This window comes from Oratosquilla oratoria, chromosome 31, assembly GCF_046742065.1.
Source record: "Oratosquilla oratoria isolate Oo_2021 chromosome 31, ASM4674206v1, whole genome shotgun sequence".
Lineage (NCBI taxonomy): Eukaryota > Metazoa > Arthropoda > Malacostraca > Stomatopoda > Squillidae > Oratosquilla > Oratosquilla oratoria.
Genome location: NC_134807.1, coordinates 45,538,594 through 45,561,516, shown reverse-complemented (window position 1 = coordinate 45,561,516; position 22,923 = coordinate 45,538,594).

The window sequence follows — 22,923 nt, the reverse complement described above, 5'->3', positions numbered from 1 at the left end:
TACGGTGGCTGGCCGATTGCCATTTACGTGCCTGGTTCGCCCTAGATGTGTCGCCCATCTTGCTATCACACCAAACTCACCAAAGTCCTCTGACAAGAGTACATATACTGAGCTTGCTGTTCTAGTCTTCATCTAGTAGAGCTGGCACTGCTCCATGCCACAGTGTGTGGCACCCCTCACTTGGTTTAGCCCATCAGCCGAGATGGTTGCCCGGGGTGTGGCCGCTGTCCTAGACTAACACCTACTAGGAGCCACAAGTGAGAGTTGGGGTGAAAGGTGCTGACCAAGTGCACGAAGCCATCCCTTAGGATGCGGCTGCTTCCTACGCTAGGTGCTACAGCTCCAACCCACCCCCCTACACCCTAATACATACCCATTCTCCGTTCACCCCTATCTCCTGTCTTCTCCCTTCCCTGCTCAACATTCCCCTCTTGTTCAGTGCCTCTTTCACTCCATCTATCCATCTCATCCTCGGTCGTCCCCTCAAGTTCACACCACCCACCCCTACCTTCCACATCTCTTTTACTAGTCTTTCTTCGCTCATTTTTTCCATGTGTCCAAACCATCCCAATACTTTTTCAACAGCCCTATCTGCCATCTCCTTCTCCACCCCAGCTCTCCTCCACATCTCCTCGTTTCTCACACTATCAAACCTTATAACCCCCACCATACTTCTCAGGCATTTCATCTCAAACATGTTTAAACTTTTCCTCTCTGACTCTCTTAAATTCCAAGCCTCTGCCCCATACAGTGCCGTCGACACAATCACCCCTTCATATACTCTTCTCTTTGCATCCATTCCCAAATGATTATTTCTAATGACTCTCCTTAGCCCCCCAAGGCGTTTACTTGCTTCTCCCAGTCTACAATTTATTTTCATTGCCACTCCTCCCTTCCCTGCCACATGCGACCCCAAATATCTAAAGCTATCCACTTCTTCCATCTTCTTTCCTTTAAGACTTACTTCCAGCTCGCTGCCATCCTCTCTCCTTGTACGTCTCATCACCTTACTTTTACCCACATTTACCTTAAACTTTCTTCCATCGTATACCTTCCCAAACTCTGTCACTAAATCCCTTAATCCCTCCTCTGACCCTGCCACATGCGCAGTATCGAAAGAAATATTTGTCTCGCCTCCCACTTTTCTCCATTTTCTTTAACCATGTCCCTAAAAAAGTTAACACAACCGTAATAAATGCTGCCGTTTTAAAGGTAATAATATTTGTCTATATATCTAAATATAGACACTCACGCTTCTATATTCAACCGTTTTAATCATGTGGGGGTCCGGGGTAACTTTTAAATACGTGTCCCCTTTGATCTCCCCTTAGTTACGCAATGGTTTCACTCTGTGTGGGGACTATACTACTGATACATATTCCAGTCTTGGACGGATCAGGTTTTTTTTTTTTTTTTTCATCTCTTCATCCATACAGTGAAAAGCCACTGAAATCATTTCCACAATCAGTACGTCTCTCCCACAATGATAGTGATAAGTCTGTCAGGTGTGTGTGTGTATGTGTGTATTCACCTCGGATCTGCTGCAGCCTCTTTTCGAGACAGCCAGACACCACCCTACGGCAGTGAGCTCAGAGCTCATTATTAGCAGATCTCTGGGTAGGTCTGAGACCACTCACACTCCACACACCGGGAATGCAAGGTCACAACTCCTTGACTAACGTCCCGTACCTACTCGCTGCTAGGTGAACAGGGGCTACACGTGTGTGTGTATTTACCTGCGTGTGTGTGTGTGTGTGTGTGTGTGTGTGTGTGTGTGTGTGTGTGTGTGTGTGTGTGTGTGTGTGTTTACCTAGTTGTATTTTGCGGGAAGGGGAGCTATGCTCGTGTTGTTCCGCCATTGTATCTCTCAGTGTCTAGTTTGCTTTTAAACTCGTGAATGGTTTTTGCGCTTACTATTTCATTATCCAGTTTGTTCCAAGTGTCTAAAACTCTATGTGGAAAACTGTTTTTCTTCAGTTCTCTTCTATAGCTATGTTTTCTTAATTTCTTTCCATGTCCTCTTGTGTTTCTCTTGTCCCAGTTTAGTAATTCTTCTCTATCAAGTATCTCTGTGCCTTTCATGATTCTGTAGATGGTCAGTAGGTCTCCTCTCTCTCTTCTTTGTTCCAGTGTCGGTAGCTCCAGTTTAGCCAATCTCTCCTCGTATGATAGGTTTGCAAGTGCAGGTGCCATTTTTGTAGCTGCTCTTTGGATTCTTTCTATTTTCTTTATGTTCTTTTTGGTACTGGGGGACCACAATGTCGCCGCATACTCTAGTCTAGGCCTTATCAATGTAACCAATATTTCCGCATCCAGTTCTTTCTTAAAACCATGTATAGTTTTAGCACTCACTGTTTTCTCTTTCAATTTGCTCCATGTATCTATTACTTTGTGTGGAAAGCTGTTTTTCAGATCTCTTCTGTAACTGTCTTTCTTAATTAAGTTTCTTCTCGTGTCCTCTTGTATTTCTTCTGTCCCATTTGTGGTAATTGTTGTTACGGGAATGGCATTGTTTACCTTGAGCTGCGGCAATTTCCCGAAAGCTTGTTTAATGTTCGAATCGGGAATATTTCCTGTAACTTCGTACCACACTATCGTAATTTTAATTAATATATTATTAAACTCCCCTCCCTCTTTATTATTTATCTAAGCCTATGTTGTAATTTGATTGAAAAATCGGGAACTTGAGAACTTACTTGAAGTATCAGTTGTCCCGTGGCTTCGAAACCGTTTTTGAAGGCTCTTTATAACTCCTGCCGAACAAGACTAACTTTTAGTCCCGGTACGCCAGACTAGCTTCAACCCTGGTACCAGTGACAAGCTTTAACCCTGTCACCAGAAGGACAATAAAACCTCGGCAAGGATCTACAGCCATCGAAGCCTCAAGCTTGTATTCAATTCTAACGATTTGTTAGAGAACTCAAACAGGTAAGTTCTCTAACGTTCGCTTTTGTGATCAATTAATTACGACACATTTAAGTAGGTGTGTGTATTTACCTAGTTGTATTTACCTAGCTGCATTTTACGGGAAGGGGAGCTATGCTCGTGGTGTCCCGTCTTCATATCTCAATTTATCTAAACTATTTTTAAATTCATGTATTGTTTTTGCACACACCACTTTCACATCTAACTTGTTCCAACTGTGTGTGTGTGTATGTGTGTGTGTGTGTTTACCTAACTATAATTGATTTCCAATTATCATATTTAGATGTGAACTCATGTATTGTTTGAGCTACGGCTACATCACCTTTTAAACTATTCCACATATTTATGTTTATATGGAAAAATGTATTTTTTTCACATCCTTTAGCAGAGCTGGGCACTTGTCCGTTAATCCTTTAATTGTTAATTAACGAAGTTAGATTTTTATTAACGGATTAATTTTTGAGTTAACTATGAAAATCATTAATGGACTAATTATTTTCGATAATAGTCTGTTAACTACATACATAAACTTTCCCTTATTTTCAGATTTTAGTACAGATTATTATAAGAATATGACATTATAACTGAACAAGTCATCGTGATGCTTTCCAACAAAATAAATATGTATTATTTTATAGTGAAAAAAACAAAAACAGATTTTCTGTACTCCGGAAAATGAATAAATGAAAAGAGTATAAAGATATACCTATCGGAACACATAACACATTTCTTTTTTGCTGACATAACCTCGCCAGCAGCATAGCCTATATACTCGTAGTAGGTCTGACGTACGGTAGATATGCTAATAGGTGGAAGGTGGGAGTTTTGCCCGACTACATGCTTGTTTTATTACGGTTTGCGTTGTACAAATATAATTTACATTACGCTTCTCCAAGTCAGTCATTGTGAAGCCACAGTGTGGAGAGGTTGTCGTGTACATTTGTGTCTGAAAATAAACTTAATCGTGTCATGTGCATTGTGCCTTTCAAGAACAATAAACAGTTAAGTACTTTTCTAAGCGTTTATATAATACCCATAACTTTCAACATAGGTTATGGGCCCAGGACACGTTATTTTGTGTGCTTAGAAATTACACTGCGTCACAGCGAATAGTGATTGAATCGAGCATGGCGGTGTAGGCACGTGAACAAGAGTGAACGTAAGTGTTTATTACGTTGCATTTCATATGTGTGACACAGACTGACAAAATGGATCGTAGTACAATCAACCTCACACTGTTGAATGATAAGAACTATCCTACGTGGAAGTTGCAGATGAAGATGCACTTGATTAAAGAGGATATGTTCGGTATAGTAAATGGCTCAGAAACAGTACCGACAGAGGAAGGGGAACTGGAAAAATACAATAAGAAAAAGGCCAGGGCGTTGGCTTTTATTGTATTGGCTATTGACCAAAACCTTCTTTATTTGGTTGGGGATCCAACTGATCCAGGTGCCGTGTGGAAACTACTGGAGGACACTTTTCAAAAGAAAACCTGGTCAAATAAACTAAGACTCAAGAAACGGTTGTATAACATGAAGTTACGGGGTCTCACTAATTGGAGAGAAAACCGAGAAAATACAAAAAAGGACGGGTTTTGCTCAAATGCACACTTCTATATATGTATGGTTGCATTATTTGAACTATTTTCTTTAAAGTGTGTGATTTCCATGTAATATGATCAAAGAGAACTTACGTTTTTATCATCTGCAATTTTACCGACCCCGGCTACGACTCGTCCAGCCCGCCGTCTATGATTACTGGTGGTATGGATCAAACTACACTTTTAAGTTTCTTATTGTTGTGTTATTAGTGTAATAGACTACATATAGTTGAATTATTTAAACTCTTTTCTTTAAAATGTGTGATTTTAATGTAATTTGACCAAAGAGAAGTTATGTTTTAGCCTCTGCAGTATGACTGACTGATGCAAATTCCTGGACAGTGGAAGAAGGTGGTAGATGAGGTGGTGTGGGTAACACGTACCTTAAGTGATTGATGAAGGGAGGGGGAAGATAGTTGCAGTTGGGGAACCGAAGTCCAGGCGATTTATATCACATCTCGGGACCACTCGCCTTCCCTCCAAGGCAAGCGTGAGTAAATCAAAGAGGGGGGAGGGGTATGATGGGACAACTCATTAAGTGAACCGTCCTAGGCTAATGAAACCCAGAACTCCTATTGTGAGTTTTAATGAATTGAATAATTAAACACTAAAAATATACTACTTGACATTAAATAAGGGTTTTAACAGTGGCTTTCATACATACATCCTATCTATTCCCTGCGCGCGTTCCTAGCTTAAGAAATTGTTAATGACTGAGTACTTATAAGTGTCTTGCTTGTGGAGATGTCTTCAATTAGCATGATCTCCTGCTGAGCTTCGATCGGCGCCGCTTCGTTTGGTGGGGGCGGGGGGTGGACGGCCTGGGCGCGCTGTGATGGGGGTTGTAAGTCACTTCATCGGTGTATTCCCGGTCAATCGCACTACACTCAGAGTTTTTGCTTGAGGGGTTTATACCCAAATAATCGACACTCGATTTGTTCAAGAGGATATAAATCCCCAACAGTCACATGAGGGAGGAAAGGACACGCTTGTTCTTCCGAGATCGAGCGGTCTGACCTCCTTTTTCGAACTCGATGCTTAGACTGCCTGTGTCCTGCGGCAGGTCAGGTCACGATGTCCGCTAGCCGGCTTCCGACGTTGCCAATAGTTCTACGTCTCCGTCCCTAGTTGTGAAGGGTACTACGAATAATGTTCGCTGAAACGGTGAGGGATCAGACGAGAAAATGGGAAGGAAGGACAGCGAGCCGGGTGTCACAATTTCAAAAATTGTGACACAGGTTATGGACCAAAAAGGGGGGGGGCGGTCTCCCCTATGGCCTGAAGCTGGGAGAAGAAGGCTGGTCATTCATCAAGAGTAAAGAACCAGATTCTGGCTTGCTTTTGACCTCTTCGTTTCGGTTGAGGGCTTCGAGTGCCGGAGTCTCAGTGGTGACAGTTTCTTCAACATGGATGCTGTTGATTGCAATGGTTTCAATAGGGGGGTGGAGGGTGTGATCCTGACTCCAGGGGGGCAGTTTGCCCCATACTACAGAACCTGCAGGGGTGACGAAAAGTTCGACATCCATGAAACGCGTGGCGCGTTTAAAGACTAATGACATGTGGTCACTGCCTAATATAATGGTGACATTGGAAGCTTGGTCCGATGGAGCTTCATTTGCGATAGGGATGCCTTGCGACTTGAGAACCTGCACTGTACGTTGGTAACCGGGCATAGAGACGTCTTTACTCACTGAAGGGTGCACGACCGCCTCGATGAGATGTTTCTCAGTGCCCAAGTGCAGGTTGAATTCAACGATGTCGAATCTCTGAGGTAGTTCAGTCTTGTTGAAGGAATCAAGGCGGCAAAGCACGGTTCCCTTTGGTTTGAGGTCAAGTTGGTCCACGACGGAAGGGTGAACAAACGTCCGTTGAGCTCCGCAGTCAGCGAGTACTTGTGAGATACATTTCTTGCGATCTTTAGTGAGGTGTCCGGTGAAAATAGGCAGAGCGACAGTGCTCGGTACTGCTCGTGGGATGAGGGCTGGGTCGGCGTTCTCAGTTGCGTTGTCAGGAGTTGTCGTAGGTTGTGACTCGTCTTCTGTGGGGACCGAAACAGTGGTTCCAGGATCAAATGGTGTTATGTGAGGACCTCGAGCGTCATTATCAATTTGTGTAGTCCCAACGATGATCGGGACTGCTTCCGGTTCTGGAGGTGAAGTGTCATCTGGTGCCGTGGAAGCGCGGACTGAAGTTCCTAAGATGGGAGCCGAGTGTAATGAAGAGGGGGTGTAGGTGGCTTCCGGGGTGTGACCTACTGGGGGCGTGGCACAGGAGCTGTCGTGGTGAGAGCTGACAGACGTTGATGAAGTGGGAGCAGAGGTGCTCTGAGAGCTTGGAGTGTCAGTGGCAACTTGTGCATTATCAATGAGGACTGGTACTGGTTCCGGGTCCTGAGATAAAGTGATATCAGGTACAGCGGAAGTTTGAACCGACGTCGTGATGGGGACTGTGGTCGTCAGAGGGTGCTCAAGCACTGCTTCAGTGGGTGCTGAAGAGGATTCCAAGACGGTTGGAGTTACAAGGATGGGAGCCATGTATATTGAAGAGGGAGCACTGTTGGAAGCAGGGGCGTGGGTTACCTCTGGCGGTGCTCTGAGGGCGTCGTGGGAGCTGGTAGAGGTTGATGGTGTGGGGGTTGTGGTGCCATCTTGGATTGCTCTCGTGCCAAGTGGCGCTGGTTGCAACGGAGGATGGTAGGGGGACTGGTGATGAGGGGGGTAGGCCCCCGGATACTGATAGAAGGGGGGGTAATACGGATGGTATCCTGGAGCTTGTGGGTAACCAGCAGGAGGCTGAGATGAAGCCGCGCTGTAGGGGGGAGTGTGGGCGTGGCTTAACGGAGATTGGTTCCAGAGGTGAGGAGGAACTGCATTCTGTGTAGGGGAAACGATGATGCCGTTGCTTGTTATGCTGATGGCTTGAGGGCATAGGGGGGCCTTATGGCGCTGGCCACATTTCATACAGCCTGCTTGGAAGTCGCAGCGGTTCTTCAGATGCCTGTTCGAGTAGCAGATGGTACACTTGTTTAGTGCTAAAAGTCTGTTGGTGCGGGTGGAGATATCCGTGTACGTCGTACAGTGTGACGGCCTATGTGGGCCGCCGCAAAACAAACAGTTGGCGCGGTGCTGTGCTTCGTCGGGGACCGCAGGTGCCGGTTGTGGGGGCGTGGGTACAGGCCGTCCAGTGCTGTGCCTTGACGTATGACCTTGGCTCCTCGGTGACGTCGGAGCACTCGTCAATGTCTGTCGAGGCTGGCGTGTTGATGATTGAGTAGGAACGGGTGTTGGGGTCGCTGCAGCAACTGGGCGTACCAACACCGGGGTATGGAGTCGACTGCCCGTGATGGCACCCGAGTAAACTTTGAGTGCTGATTGAAGCTCTGGTGCACTAAGTTCAGAAGTGCCTTTGAACAGGTATATTGACGAAAGAACCTGTCGGGGTAGTTTCGGCACTAGGACATCCTCTACAAATTCATCGGAGAGTGCTTGTCCTACTGCGTTCCTGTACCTTTCGCCCAACTCGTCCCAATCGGCGAGGAACCTTGACAAGTCCTCACATTCGTCCGTAGGTGCGGGAATGGCGACGAGGCGTTCCTTCAGACTTCTTCGTATTGCCAAGGGCTTGTCATAGGCATCATGCAGCCGTCGGATGGTGTGTTCATACGCGGTGTTGTTGAACACGGGGTATCCAACAAGGCGCTTGGCACGCCCCGTTAGAGAGCGCATGAGAGCGCTGAACTTTTCTCCCTCTGTGTATCTATTGCTTTCGTGAACAACTGTCTTGAAAATGCTCCACCAGCTGGAGAACATTTCCAGATCCCCATCGAAAGAGGGTGGATGAGTTTCTTCCCTTATGTATGTGACAAGGGAGCTTTGATTAAGCTGGCTGTTTGACGCTTGAACGGCGGTATCTGCGCCGTTCACTCGCGCATCTGCTCGGACTTTTAGGTTTAAAATGACCTTCTTGTGCGGTCTCAATTCCTGTTTGAGTTTTGTAAGTTGATCATCGATAGGGTGACGGGCCCAGGCGGGCTCCAATAACCGCCATGTTTGGTGATGGTCTTGACCTTCTTGATGAATTTCCGTTGCCGCACTGGGACTCAGGCTCTCAACGTTGATAGTCCCGTAAGCGTCAGCATAGTCCGTGACAGCGTCAAGGAAATTCTGCGTGATGGCAATGAGTTCGGTCAGTGTTGCGTTCGTAATTGCGTCTTCGTTAGGGCTGTAGTAAGACATGGTGGCCGCCGAATAATGCACTGGCACAATAGGCTGATTCTATGTGAAAAGGTGGCCGTCTGAGTATGCTTGCGGTCACTGAATCATAAGCCGAGAGGGGGGGTGGGGGTCCGCTCTCTCTCTAAAGAACGATGCAATTAGAGTCGAGCGAAAGAATCGCACGACGAAAATGGAGAATCGAAGGGGGTGACTACAGAAGATTGTGCTGTCATACGAGCTGGTCTGACAAAGGAGGTGGGAGAGAGGTTACTCGCGTGAAACCGCGAAAGTTTAAAAATAAGGCCGCTTGATTCCGGGCCGATGCGAGCCGTTAGCGTCAGGTCATCCGTAACGGTAACGGCTAGGCTTAACACAAGGACGTGGTGGCGGATGGCGCCAAAAAGGGAGGCTTAACTATAACGCCGCTTTGGAAGGCTGGGCCGAGCCGAACTAAATTAAGCCGAAAATGGCTGAACTTAAAATTACGATGTGCGGCTGAGGATGCCGCTGAATGAAGTCGCCGGGCGGAATTACCCGTGAAAAAGGGACCAGTGTAATTTCAGCACAATCTAATTCTACTTAGGGGGCGAAATGTTGCCCAAGAGAAAGGTAAAAGTAGGAAGGGTAAATTAATGTGACATAAAATTACTATATCATGGTTGACCTCTTGCGTGCCTTAACGAGCAGGAGTGACTCCTGTACAGTGCATTGAGTTGCTAACCTATGCGTAGGGAAACATGTTGTGATTTTCTTAATGAGTTGTCATACTGATTATTGAACTTGTCAGGACACTTTACTTGATTAACTAGTCTGTACATAGGTAATGGAATGAATATCCGGTTCGAAGGACCACTAGCGAGCACGTGATGCAAATTCCTGGACAGTGGAAGAAGGTGGTAGATGAGGTGGTGTGGGTAACACGTACCTTAAGTGATTGATGAAGGGAGGGGGAAGATAGCTGCAGTTGGGGAACCGAAGTCCAGGCGATTTATATCACATCTCGGGACCACTCGCCTTCCCTCCAAGGCAAGCGTGAGTAAATCAAAGAGGGGGGAGGGGTATGATGGGACAACTCATTAAGTGAACCGTCCTAGGCTAATGAAACCCAGAACTCCTATTGTGAGTTTTAATGAATTGAATAATTAAACACTAAAAATATACTACTTGACATTAAATAAGGGTTTTAACAGTGGCTTTCATACATACATCCTATCTATTCCCTGCGCGCGTTCCTAGCTTAAGAAATTGTTAATGACTGAGTACTTATAAGTGTCTTGCTTGTGGAGATGTCTTCAATTAGCATGATCTCCTGCTGAGCTTCGATCGGCGCCGCTTCGTTTGGTGGGGGCGGGGGGTGGACGGCCTGGGCGCGCTGTGATGGGGGTTGTAAGTCACTTCATCGGCGTATTCCCGGTCAATCGCACTACACTCAGAGTTTTTGCTTGAGGGGTTTATACCCAAATAATCGACACTCGATTTGTTCAAGAGGATATAAATCCCCAACAGTCACATGAGGGAGGAAAGGACACGCTTGTTCTTCCGAGATCGAGCGGTCTGACCTCCTTTTTCGAACTCGATGCTTAGACTGCCTGTGTCCTGCGGCAGGTCAGGTCATGATGTCCGCTAGCCGGCTTCCGACATTGCCAATAGTTCTACGTCTCCGTCCCTAGTTGTGAAGGGTACTACGAATAATGTTCATGTGGGAGGTGACACAGTTGCAATTGTTCCTTGAGGTAGACACTGTTCACGAGCGGGTTAGACACAATCCTAATTATTCTAATTGCCTAGCTTAAACAAATATGTGGCAGTGCGCAGGGGGGGAGGGGGGTGTTTGAGCGCTTTGTGTGGGCGCGAGAACACAAATCAAAAGGGGGGGGGTGTTTCTAGATAATTAGAAGTCTCTCCCTTCGTTAAGGCACTGAAATTGATTGTCAAAAATGACATGACAGATGAAGAGGATAACGAGGAGGAGAAAGGACAGGATGTAGCTACTAGAAGTCTTAAGGACTCTGGAAATTCCCCCGTGTATAGGGAATGAAGGCTGAAACGGTGAGGGATCAGACGAGAAAATGGGAAGGAAGGACAGCGAGCCGGGTGTCACAAATTCAAAAATTGTGACACCGACCACAGCTACATATATCGTAACAAATTAGCATATGGTTGCATTATTTGAACTATTTTCTTTAAAAGGTGTGATTTTCATGTAATTTGATCAAAGAGAAGTAACGTTTTTATCCTCTGCAAAATTACCGACCCCAGCTACGATTCGTGGTTACCGCTAGCCTGCCATCTATGTTCTGAGAATGCAGATGGTCACTGAGCGTCAGAGTTGCCAGATTGGCGTTTTTAATGCCAAATTTTGTATCTGGAATGTTTTTACTGTGTTTGGCAAGAAAATTTGTTGGGTGGCATTTTTGAGAATTTGGCATTTTTGGGGGGCGTTTTTAAATACCCGGTCGTGATTAGAGATCACTCTTTTACTTGTATCAAGAATTAAATGATGATGCATATGAATGATATAAATTTATCTTGGTTATGTGGGAAATGTAAAGATTTTGTGCCTAGCCAAAGGATGTTTCAGCTCTTCTTTAGTGAAAATATGTAATAACGCAGTAGTGCATCAAACATTTCTAAATCTGATGATGCTTTTGATTATATTTAGACACAATAGAAAAGTCACAAATGTATTTTCTATTTATGTATATCAGAGTCTCTAGGAGGTTTTTAATAAACTCGTTTAATTTATTGTAGAGGATACCAAAAAGTTTACTTAGGAACTTAAACGTAATGTATGGAGTAATACATTTTATTTTAGTTATTGGTATTTTTTCTTTCTCACATAATACGGAGTATAATATATTTTATTTTGGAAGTTCATATCTTTCTTTCCTTTTCACACAGTCTTGAAGTAGATTTATTTCAGAGGATGGTGGTTTATTACAGTACCACTAGAATTAAATGATGATGTACATGAATGATATAAATTGATCTTGGTCATATCATGTGACATTGTTTTACATTGGCTAGTCAACAGTAGAAAAATATTTTATATTGTAATTGTAGTTATACACAATATCTTTAACTACTTGATCTTGGTTATATCATGTGGTATTGTATTATATTGGCTAGTCAACCGTAAAAACTATTTTTCATATTGTAATTGTAGTTATATACATTATTTTTAACTACACATGTAAAACCAAAATACAAAAAAAATCTTAGAAAATGTAATGGTTGGCATTTTTGGGGCATGTTTTAAAAACATTTTTGCAGCATTTTGTCAGAAAACCTGGCAACCCTGCTAAGCGTGGTTGATGGAGTTGGCCAAAAACATAATACTTTTAGAATTTCTTGTGAGGTTCGAACATGTGGGGCATATTTGCATACTAACTTGAATAAAGGTAGAGTGAACATTTTTATTTTAAAAACTGTTGTTGTTTATTTCTTTACAATACAAAGATTACATAAATATTGCATACAATTAAATACAAAATTTTCATTAAATTTTATTTAAGATACGCTATACAAAATTTATAAGCTATGAAATATGATATTGGGTGCCCGGACAAAAGCTCCCCGGACAAAATGTCCTGAAATCTGCACCCCTGGGACAAAATGTCCCCAACGGCCTAGGTGGGTGGTCGAAATGTCCTCAATTTTTTTTTTTTTTTCTAAAAATTTGTCAGATGTGTTATACTTTATTCCTTCATATGTTTTTTGGTGAATTTTTGGTTTTTAACTTGATTTTTTTTATAGGCATACAATATAAGTTCAATAAAGCATAATTGTGTGCTGTAATTGTACTCATAATTTGCGGAAAGAAGATTTAAATACGATCTCAAATCATCCATGCAAATGATGAGTGTTATGATAAGGACATTTGGGAATGATATTGTAAACAATATGTAGAGTATAGAATCCTATAGAAAGTATCATTAGAGGACTTTTTCATTCAGGATTATGGTAGATCAAAGGAATAATCAATTCTATATATAAATTGTTAATCAAATGAATCAGACAAAACAATACAACGACTTCAGTTCACATGTTCACCCATAGGTAATTATTTAATAAATTGGAAACGTTTGCTTACACAATTGGCTCATAGATTGATGGGTTGGGTCGTGTATAAGATATTTAATAAAATATCAAATATTATTGTACTTTGTGTTTATATATAGATATTCTCCTGAATTTAAGGGTTGTTATAAAACCACAATTAACTATGACCCAAAATGTATAAACAGTTGATAAAAATCAACATTTGTTGAAACAAAAAAAGATGGGGACCTTTTGTCCTAAATATTGGGGACATTTTGTCCCGGGGGTGCATATTTCAGGACATTTTGTCCGGGGACATTTTTTACTACATTCTGATATTGCGTACATTGTATTACGCAAAGTAGACCACTTGAAAAAAGAAACTAACGAAGCAGAGCGCTTTCGTATATTACATATTCAATGCAAAGAGGACATAGTTGAATAGAAATACATATTTTATATATACATAAAAAAGGAATACAAAAACTCCATTAAATATTGACGTCAACTTCGCCGTGTTCCATCATGCCAACCAAGAAGACCACAGAATGGACTGGGATAACGCACCAATTATATTAAAATCCCATTGTAGCTTTCAAAGTGGTACCATCGCAAATGCCAAGATATTCCGCAAACTACGTTCCAAGAACTCGGTGAGATGTCCCTTGGGTACTGGTGCAACTCTTGCGTAAGGAACGGGTTCTTCGAGGATAAACTGTTGCTTTTTTGTATAACCATAGTAGTTTGGTGCAGGAAGCGCAAAAAGGGAACAGATATTTTTGCGTAATACACCAAGTACATCAACACCTATAACCTTAGGCAAGTTTGAAGCTCATCTGGAACCTGATACGAATGCCGTTGCAGTCCTTGACAAGTGTGGTGGTGTGAAGAACCGGACGATTCATGTAACCGGGGATGGAATTGCCAGTTCAACTCTTTTTCGGTAGCACTGTGCGGGAATTAGCACCTAGCCACGAATTTACGAGTGCGGATAACAATCTATAAAGGCAAGAACAACGACTCTACGTGGGATGTTCTGTGGGTATCCAGACATTTGGGCACATGACATTTAGGCACAAGACATTTGGTCACAAAGTACTGGGTGCGACATTTGGACACAGCATAATTCGTGCTGTATATTACGATCTCAAACCAAGAAAAAATAATAAAAGATGATTCTTTTGAACAGCAGGCATGAAAATGTTAAATTAGGCATGAATAATTTATATTAGTTGGGTTTTACTATGTCACGTGACGAATACAATAAGATGATAAATTACTTAGTTTCCTGCCATCAACTTTCAGACATACATATGAGAATCACACAGCATCAGACATGCATTGTTTCTGATTCTCTATGAATAAGAAAGAAAAAAAACTGAAAAATATATAATGATGAAATAAAAATAATCCAAATAACTAAAACGTTACAAAAATGTTGTGTAAGTAAGCAAAGAATCAATGATTTTATACGAATATCAATTTATTTTTGGATAGTTTCACATAACCAAGACAAAGAGCAATGAAGGACTATCAGTGCTACAATTATAAAGGGCACACAGAAGGGTTTCACCCGAACTTTATGTTTTTGCATAGGTGTGTGTAGGGACTTCATCTAGTAATTGGTTGAATGATCGAAAACAGAGAGTTGTTTTAAATGGAAAAACTTATAGACGGAAAAATATTACAAGTGGAGTTCCTCAGGGTTCCGTTCTTGGGCCACTTTTATTCATAGTATATATAAATGATATAGACCATTGACTACTGTTTCCAAATTTGCTGATACAAAACTGTGCGGAGTGGCAAATGATCACTTAAACCAATTAGATATTCAAAAAGATTTAGATGAATTACATCAATGGTCTGAAAAATGGCTAATGAACACAAGTAAATACAAGGTAATGCACATAAGTAAAAATAACAGTAAGTATGATTACAAGTTATTTGGAAATTCGTAAAAGATCTCGGTGTAATTATCAGTAACGATCTCAAATCAACCAAGCAGCGTATTTCAGCCTCTGAGAAAGCAAATAAGATTCTAGGACTGATTGCGCGATCTTTTGACTTCAAAAGTCCATCACTCATTAACAAGCTATATAAATCGTTAGTTCGTCCACATTTGGAATATACTGTTTCCGTATGGTCACCGAATCTCATTAAAGGCATTGACAGACTGGAAAAAGTACAACGGCGAGCCACAAAACTTATTTAAAAAAAATATGTTTTCCCTAAAAAAGGGTAGACTCAGAGGTGACTTGATACAGGCCTTTAAAATTCTAAAGGGAATTAACAACATCAAAAGTGACAGAATTTTCACATTGAATGAGAATCAGACAAGAAACAATGGTCTCAAACTGTCCGGAAATAGATTCAATTTGGAAGTAGGTAGAAAAAACTTCGCCAACCGTGTAATTAATGAATGGGATAAACTTCCTGCACAGGTAGTGCAATGTAGTTCAGTTCGAAGCTTTAAGAATCGCTTAGATAAACACCTAAGCAAGATGCTGTAATGATTATGATTTATTTTATATTATTTGTTTTTGTTTTGTCATCATTTGTCTGTTTGATTTTCATTTATCATTAGTTATATGTTAATTTATTATCATTTACTATTTACCTGTTTGTTTATTATTTAACTATACCTATGCATTTATTTATGTATTTTATTTGTTGTTTACATTATTATAGTTTTTATTTATTAATTTATTATTATTATGATTTTTTCGCACCCGACCTAGATATGGACCAAAAGGTCTCCTGTCGGCATGCTCCGCCTTTGTAATCCTTTGTAATCTTACCAGAAGGGCTTCACCCGAATTTCTGCTTGACTGTAGGTACTTCACTTTTTGGGTTAGACTGATTCAACATGAAAGTTTGGCATGAAGGGCTTCCCTAGTAGACATATATTTGTATATAAGGCCTTTTCTACAGCAAAGTTCAAATCAGTCTAACATGGAGTTCATACAGAGTAGCCGAGGAGGAAAGAAATTGTCTTGATGGATATATGTATACTACGCACGTTACTTGCAAAGAACGGATCAGGTGGAGGTGTGTGAAGCTCAGTTGTTGAAAAAAAAGACTAATTTGCTTGATTGTTACTATGACGATTTCATATTGTGCCCAAATGTCGTACCTGTCACTTTGTGCCCAAATGTCGTGGATCCGTTCTGTGCCCTCTGTTCCCGAACGCGACGCTCCTTCTGTGCACCCGCCACTTGGAGGAAAATGCAAAACGTCATCTAAATGCTGAGTCCACGGAACAATCAAGGAAAAATGAAACTGTGAATGAGAGGTCTCATATGATGCGCCTAAAATTCCATAAGGATTTACCGAAGTTCACAGAGTACTTTTGTGAGAAACTGGTTCCCTCGTTGCGTTCTCATGTGTTTCAACCTCAACGAAATTATAATCTTCCATTCAAATGGACCAATAACATCTGTGAAAGTATGAACCACGCTCTCACCTTCCACCGACTAGGGCACTACAACTCTCCCACTGGGGTGCTGGGGGTGTAGGACAGTTGCTCACCGGAGAAGTGACAAATAGGACATTTGCTCACCAAAGGATTATCTTTTACTTCTCGTGAACTTATATTGTATCATATATGCAGCAATAATACAGAAACAACATCCAAACTTTTAGTTTTTAATTCATTATAAAATTCAATACCAATTTCTTCCATCAATATATAGTAATGATATTCTACTGGTCCAGTCTAATGGTGTGGCTAACTATTCGTATGTATCTCTGTCATTTAATAAGTCGAAAATTTTACTTTCATAGTCTGAATTAACTCCTGACCTTAACACTTCTAGTTCATGAACTAGAAGTGTTAGGGTAATTAGTCAATGAAACACACTAAAAACAATGCATTCGATTATATTGTAGAGTTTGATAAGTTCTTGGCCTCTTTAACAATTATGGTAAAGATTTACTTTATCTATGGGGTATGCTGCAGGAAGTCAGTGTCTTCCTGACTTTCTAAATGCAGTTGGCCACACCATTAGACTGGACTTGTAAACCAATAAGGACAATATACCCACTTGGATAAACTGTAATCACTATATATTGATGGAAGAAATTGGTATTGAATTTGGCTGAACGTGTGAACTGAAGTCGTTGTATTGTTTTGTCTGATTACTTTGATTACATTTTTCTATATAGAATTAATTATTCCTTTGATTCCTTTGATTATTCCTTTGATCTACCATACTACCATAATCCTGAATGAAAAAGTCCTCTAATGATACTTTCTATCGGATTCTATACTCTACATATTGTTTACAATATCATTCCAAAATGTCCTTATCATAACACTTATCATTTGCATGGATAATTTGATATCGTTACCGATAATTACACCGAGATATTTTTCACTATTCACTTTTGTTAACGAATTTCCAAATAACTTGTAATCGTACTTACTGTTACTTTTACTATGTGCATTACCTTGCATTTACTTGTGTTAAATTTCATGAGCCACTTTTCAGACCATTACTGTAATTTATCTCAATCTTCATTCCGCAAATTATAATTATTCCAATAAACTTGATAATTTAAGATTATAACCTTCTAAGCAGTACAAACAGCATAATATGCATGGAGGTATTTTGGGCATTTTTGGAGGTATTTTGGGTGTGGGATTTTGGCCGGAGGTATTTTGGGCGCCTTCCTATATCAGTACCTGGTCGCCATTTGTAATGGCATTTAGTATACTATTGTCATATAGTAATTGGAGTCAGATGTATCTTATTTTATTTTATTTATTTATCTATCTATCTATTTTATTTTATTTTTGAAAATCGGCTTAATTACTATATGCCATTACAGATGGCGACCAGGTACTGATATAGGATTCTATACTCTATTGTTTACAATATCATTCCAAAATGTCCATGACATTTAAAAATCATTTAGGTAAACACCTAATTAATCTTTTATTTTATATTATTTGTTTTGTTTTATCATTTGTCTGTCTAATTCTCATGTATTATTAATCATATGTCAATCTATTATTATTTACTATTTACCTGTTTGTTTATTATTATTATACCTATGCATTTATTTATGTATTTTATGTTATTTGCATTAGTTTTTATTTATTCATTTATTATAATTAAGATTTTATCGCATCCGACCTAGATATGGAGCAAAAGGTCTCCTGTCGGCATGCTCCGCCTTTGTAATCCTTTGTAGGTTAAAATCCTAAATCGTCAAGTGAGCAAAAATCACCAGACACCATTGGTGCACAGATCAAAGAGTTTATTGTTTGATTTTCATTGATTCCTTTGATTAACAATTTCTATATAGAATTGATTATTCCTTTGATCTACCATACTACCATAATCCTGAATGAAAAAGTCCTCTAATGATACTTTCTTTGGGATTCTATACTATACATATTGTTTTTGTTTTGTTATCATTTGTCTGTTTGATTTTCATTTATTATTAGTTATATGTCAATTTATTATTATTTATTATCTACCTGTTTGTTTATTATCTAACTATACCTATGCATTTCAAAAGTCCATCACTTAACAAGCTATATAAATCGTTAGTTCGTCCACATGCTGTTTCCGTATGGAGGTATTATGGGTGGTTTAGGAGGTATTTTGGGTGGAGGTATTTTGTCATGGATCCGTGGACAAGTGGCTGCCTTTTACAGCCCACGCCGCCCACCTGAGGGAAAGGGCCCACGCTCTCACCTTCCACCCACTAGGGCACGATAACTCCCCCACTGGCGTGCTGTTACCCGCATTGTATATAAATTTATATATCCATGTACATAATTTATACAATAAACCTTTATTAATTGATTAACCATTGTCACATTTAGTCTTCGGACATTTAGTCTTCGGACATTTAGTCTTCGGACATTTAGTCTTCGGACATTTAGTCTTCGGACATTTAGTCTTCGGACATTTAGTCTTCGGACAATTGGTCTTCCTTTGCAAAATAACTGGTCTTCAGGCATTTAGTCTTCTGGACAATTAGTCCTCATCTTCAAGTTATAATAGGATAATCAGCTATATTAAGAAAAAAAGATAGATTGAAATTCATGTCTATACAATTCTTTATTATTTATAGACACATGATATGCATTATTTTCAATACAATCATTCAAGAACGATTGAAATTTATGTATACATAATTCTTTACTATGTATAGACACATATGATATACATTTTTCAATAAATGTAATATAATCATTCACTTTAATAAGTTTACAATAATGTAAGACGAGTAGAATCAACGTTCTAGCACAGATATCATCATGAGAAACACAGTTTATTGAAACTTTTAGTTCATGATCGCAGACTTCTTCCAACACGACGAAGGAAATCATTGACATCTGATATGCCATCGCGATGCTGCTCGCAAAGTATTTAGTTTATTCTGAAGCTGGACATGTTTACGCTTAACTCGTTTCTTTGTTTACTTAAAATTTAGAACACCAAAATGCCATTATTATTTTTTGAGCACCAACATAACTACTTTGGTCATTATTTATTTATACTTTATTTACCTTTATTTATTTATTTATGGATGAATGGATGAATGAACATAAAAAAATCCTTTTGGTGCCAAATAAGTCGCTTAACGCACGAAACCTGTTTATTATCTAACTATACCTTTGCATTTATTTATGTATTCTATTTGTTATCTACATTATTATAGTTTTTATTTACTTATTTTTTACTATTATGATTTTTTCTCGCATCCGACCTAGATATGGGCCAAAAGGTCTCCTGTCGGCATGCTCCGCCTTTGTAATCTCGCAACAATTATCGAACACGAGGCCCGAGTGCGCCTAAACGCGTGAGACCGGGACATAATCCTGCCAGAGCGAGATTTCTCAAGAAGGGGGAAGTCTCGGGTAGCAGTACTTTCGGTAATTGCGGTGTGGTTAGCACGTCAATCAGAGATAGGGACTAGGGAAAATGACAGGGCGTAATTGATGCGATGAGCAATCGAGCGTATTCCGAATTTATCATATCTCTGCGGATAAAAACGTAACTTCTCTTTGATCATATTATATGGAAATTACACATTTTAAAGAAAATAATTCAACTATATGCAGTCTATTACACTAAAAACACAATAGTGTTTCTAAATAGAGTGAAGTTTGATCCATACCACCCAGGCACGGATCCAGGATTGTTATTGGGGGGGGGGGGGCGATAAGCGATAACCGATACTTGAAACACGCCGAGAAACACCCCCAAGAATATAACAAATCTTAAATTCAAACTTGCCCAAGGTTATAGGTGTTGATGTACTTGTGCAAAAATATTTGTTCCCTTTTTTTGCTTCCTGCAACAAACTACTATGGTTATACAAAAAAACAACAGTTTATCCTCGAAGCACCCGTTCGTTACGCAAGAGTTGCACCAGTACCCAAGGGACATCTCACCGAGTTCTTGGAATGTAGTTTGCGGAATATCTTGGCATTTGCGATGGTACCACTTTGAAAGCTACAATGGGATTTGAATATAACTGGTGCGTTATCCCAGTCCATTCTGTGGTCTTCTTGGTTGGCATGATGGAACACGGCGAAGTTGACGTCAATATTTAATGGAGTTTTTGTATTCCTTTTTCATGTATATACAAAATATGTATTTCTATTCAACTATGTACTTTTTGCATTGAATATGTAATATACGAAAGCGCTCTGCTTCGTTAGTTTCTTTTTTCAAGTGGTCTACTTTGCATAATACCATGTATGCAATGTCATATTTCATAGCATATAAATTTTGTATAGCGCATTTCAAATAAAATTTAATTATTTTTTTATTTAATTGCATGGAATATTAAGCAACCTTTGTATTATAAAGAAATAAACAACAATAGTTTTTAAAATAAAAAAAAATCACTCTACATTTATTCAAGTTAGTATGCAAATATGCCCCACATGTTCGAACCTCACAAGAAATTCTAAAAGTATTATGTTTTTGGCCAACTCCATCAACCACGCTTAGCAGGGTTGCCAGGTTTTCTACCAGGAAAAATGCCAACTTCTGACAAAATGCTGCCAAAAACTGCCAAATTGTTTTTAAAACATGCCCCAAAATGCCAACCATTACATTTTCTAAGATTTTTTTTTCATTTTGGTTTTACATGTGTAGTTAAAAATAATGTGTATAACTACAATTACAATATGAAAACTATTTTTTACGGTTGACTAGCCAATATAAAACAATACCACATGATATAACCAAGATCAAGTAGTTAAAAATAATGTGTATAACTACAATTACAATATAAAAATAATTTTTACTGTTGACTAGCCAATATAAAACAATGTCACATGATATGACCAAGATCAATTTATATCACTCATGTACACCATCATTTAATTCTAGTGGTACTGTAATAAACCACCATCCTCTGAAATAAATCTACTTTCAAGACTGTGTGTGAAAAGGAAAGAAAGATATGAACTTCCAAAATAAAATATATTATACTCCGTATTATGTGAGAAAGAAAAAATACCAATAACTAAAATAAAATGTATTACTCCATACATTACGTTTAAGTTCCTAAGTAAACTTTTTAGTACCCTCTACAATAAATTAAACCAGTTTATTAAAAACCTCCTAGAGACTCTGACATACATGAATAAAAAATACATGTGACTTTTCTATTGTGTCTAAATATAATCAAAAGCATCATCAGATTTAGAAATGTTTGATGCACTACTCCGTTCTTACATATTTTCACTAAAGAAGAGCTGAAACATCCTTTGGCTAGGCACAAAATCTTTGCAACATTTCCCGCATGATATAACCAAGATAAATTTATATCATTCATATACATCATTATTTAATTCTTGATATAAGTAAAAGTGATCTCTAATCACGACCGGGTATTTAAAAACGCCCCCCAAAAATGCCACCCAACAAATTTTCCTGCCAAACACGGTAAAAACATTCCAAAAATACAAAATTTGGCATTGAAAACGCCAATCTGGCAACTCTGACGCTTCTGGCACACATCACCATCACTCCGAGCTACGTGCAGCGACCACACCACCAACTCATCGTCCAACCTACGAAGTGATTTCTTCATACATGCACAGTTCGTGGTCTTCATCCATCGTCGCACATCCTCATGGCTAGAGTGATGGAGTTAGCGACTACAAGTGTCGGGAAGAGGGGCAGGGAATGCTTTCCCACAGAGGCCTCGGAAGAGCTCTCCACGCCCAAGAAGGCGGCCCGAGCCAGGCCCAGTATCAGCTACGCGCCCTCCCTGCAAGAGGACGACAGCAGCAGCGACACTTCCTTACTAATGTTTGTCAGCAACAACGACGCGCCCTCCTCACCGGAAGACACCCAGAGCAACGCGGACGACGCCGCCCTACTTGAGCAGCTACTCAGGAGTGACGAGGAGCAACCAGGCGACGACGAAGGCGAGGGATGGACCACCGTCGTCAGAAATCGTAGAACCCGCCACCAGCTTCCTCCGAGGCCCAAGTTCAAACTGGGCCACCTAGGGGACCACGACAGCGCCTACCAGGCCATCACCGCTCTCGAGAGGGAGAACCCCAGCCTGAAAATGGAGGTGAGACTCAACCTCCAGGGTGAACACATCCTCAAGGCCAGGGACGAAGCCTCCGCAGTACTCCTCCGTCGCCTCGCGGAGGAGGGGAACACTGTGATTCTCCTCGACCCCAATTTGAGACGGCACAAGGTAGTGCTGGAACGCTACCCATTGGACCTGCCCCTGAAAGCGGTAGAGGCTCACCCAAAGGTGATCTCAGCCGAGCGACTGCGCTCCCGCACGGATAAGCTCCCCACAAGGCAAGTGCTGGTGGTGTTGGAGGGACAGCCGCCCCCCAAACTGGACCTCGGCTGTTGGGGGAGGTACTCTCTGCGCCCTCATCGGGGGGAACCGGTGAGATGCTATAAATGCCAGAGATACAACCATCTCCAGGTACGGTGTGAACACGCCGTCAGATGTGGCGTGTGCAGATTGCCACACCCGACGGAGGATTGCATCGCAAAGCACAAATCCAATCAGACCACCTCCGCAAAATGCCCCAACTGCGGAAATAAGCATCACGCCTGGAACCCTCGATGCCCCGAGAGGGTCCGCAGGCTCCCCAGGCTTCCCCAGAAACCCCAGCAGCAACAGCGGCAG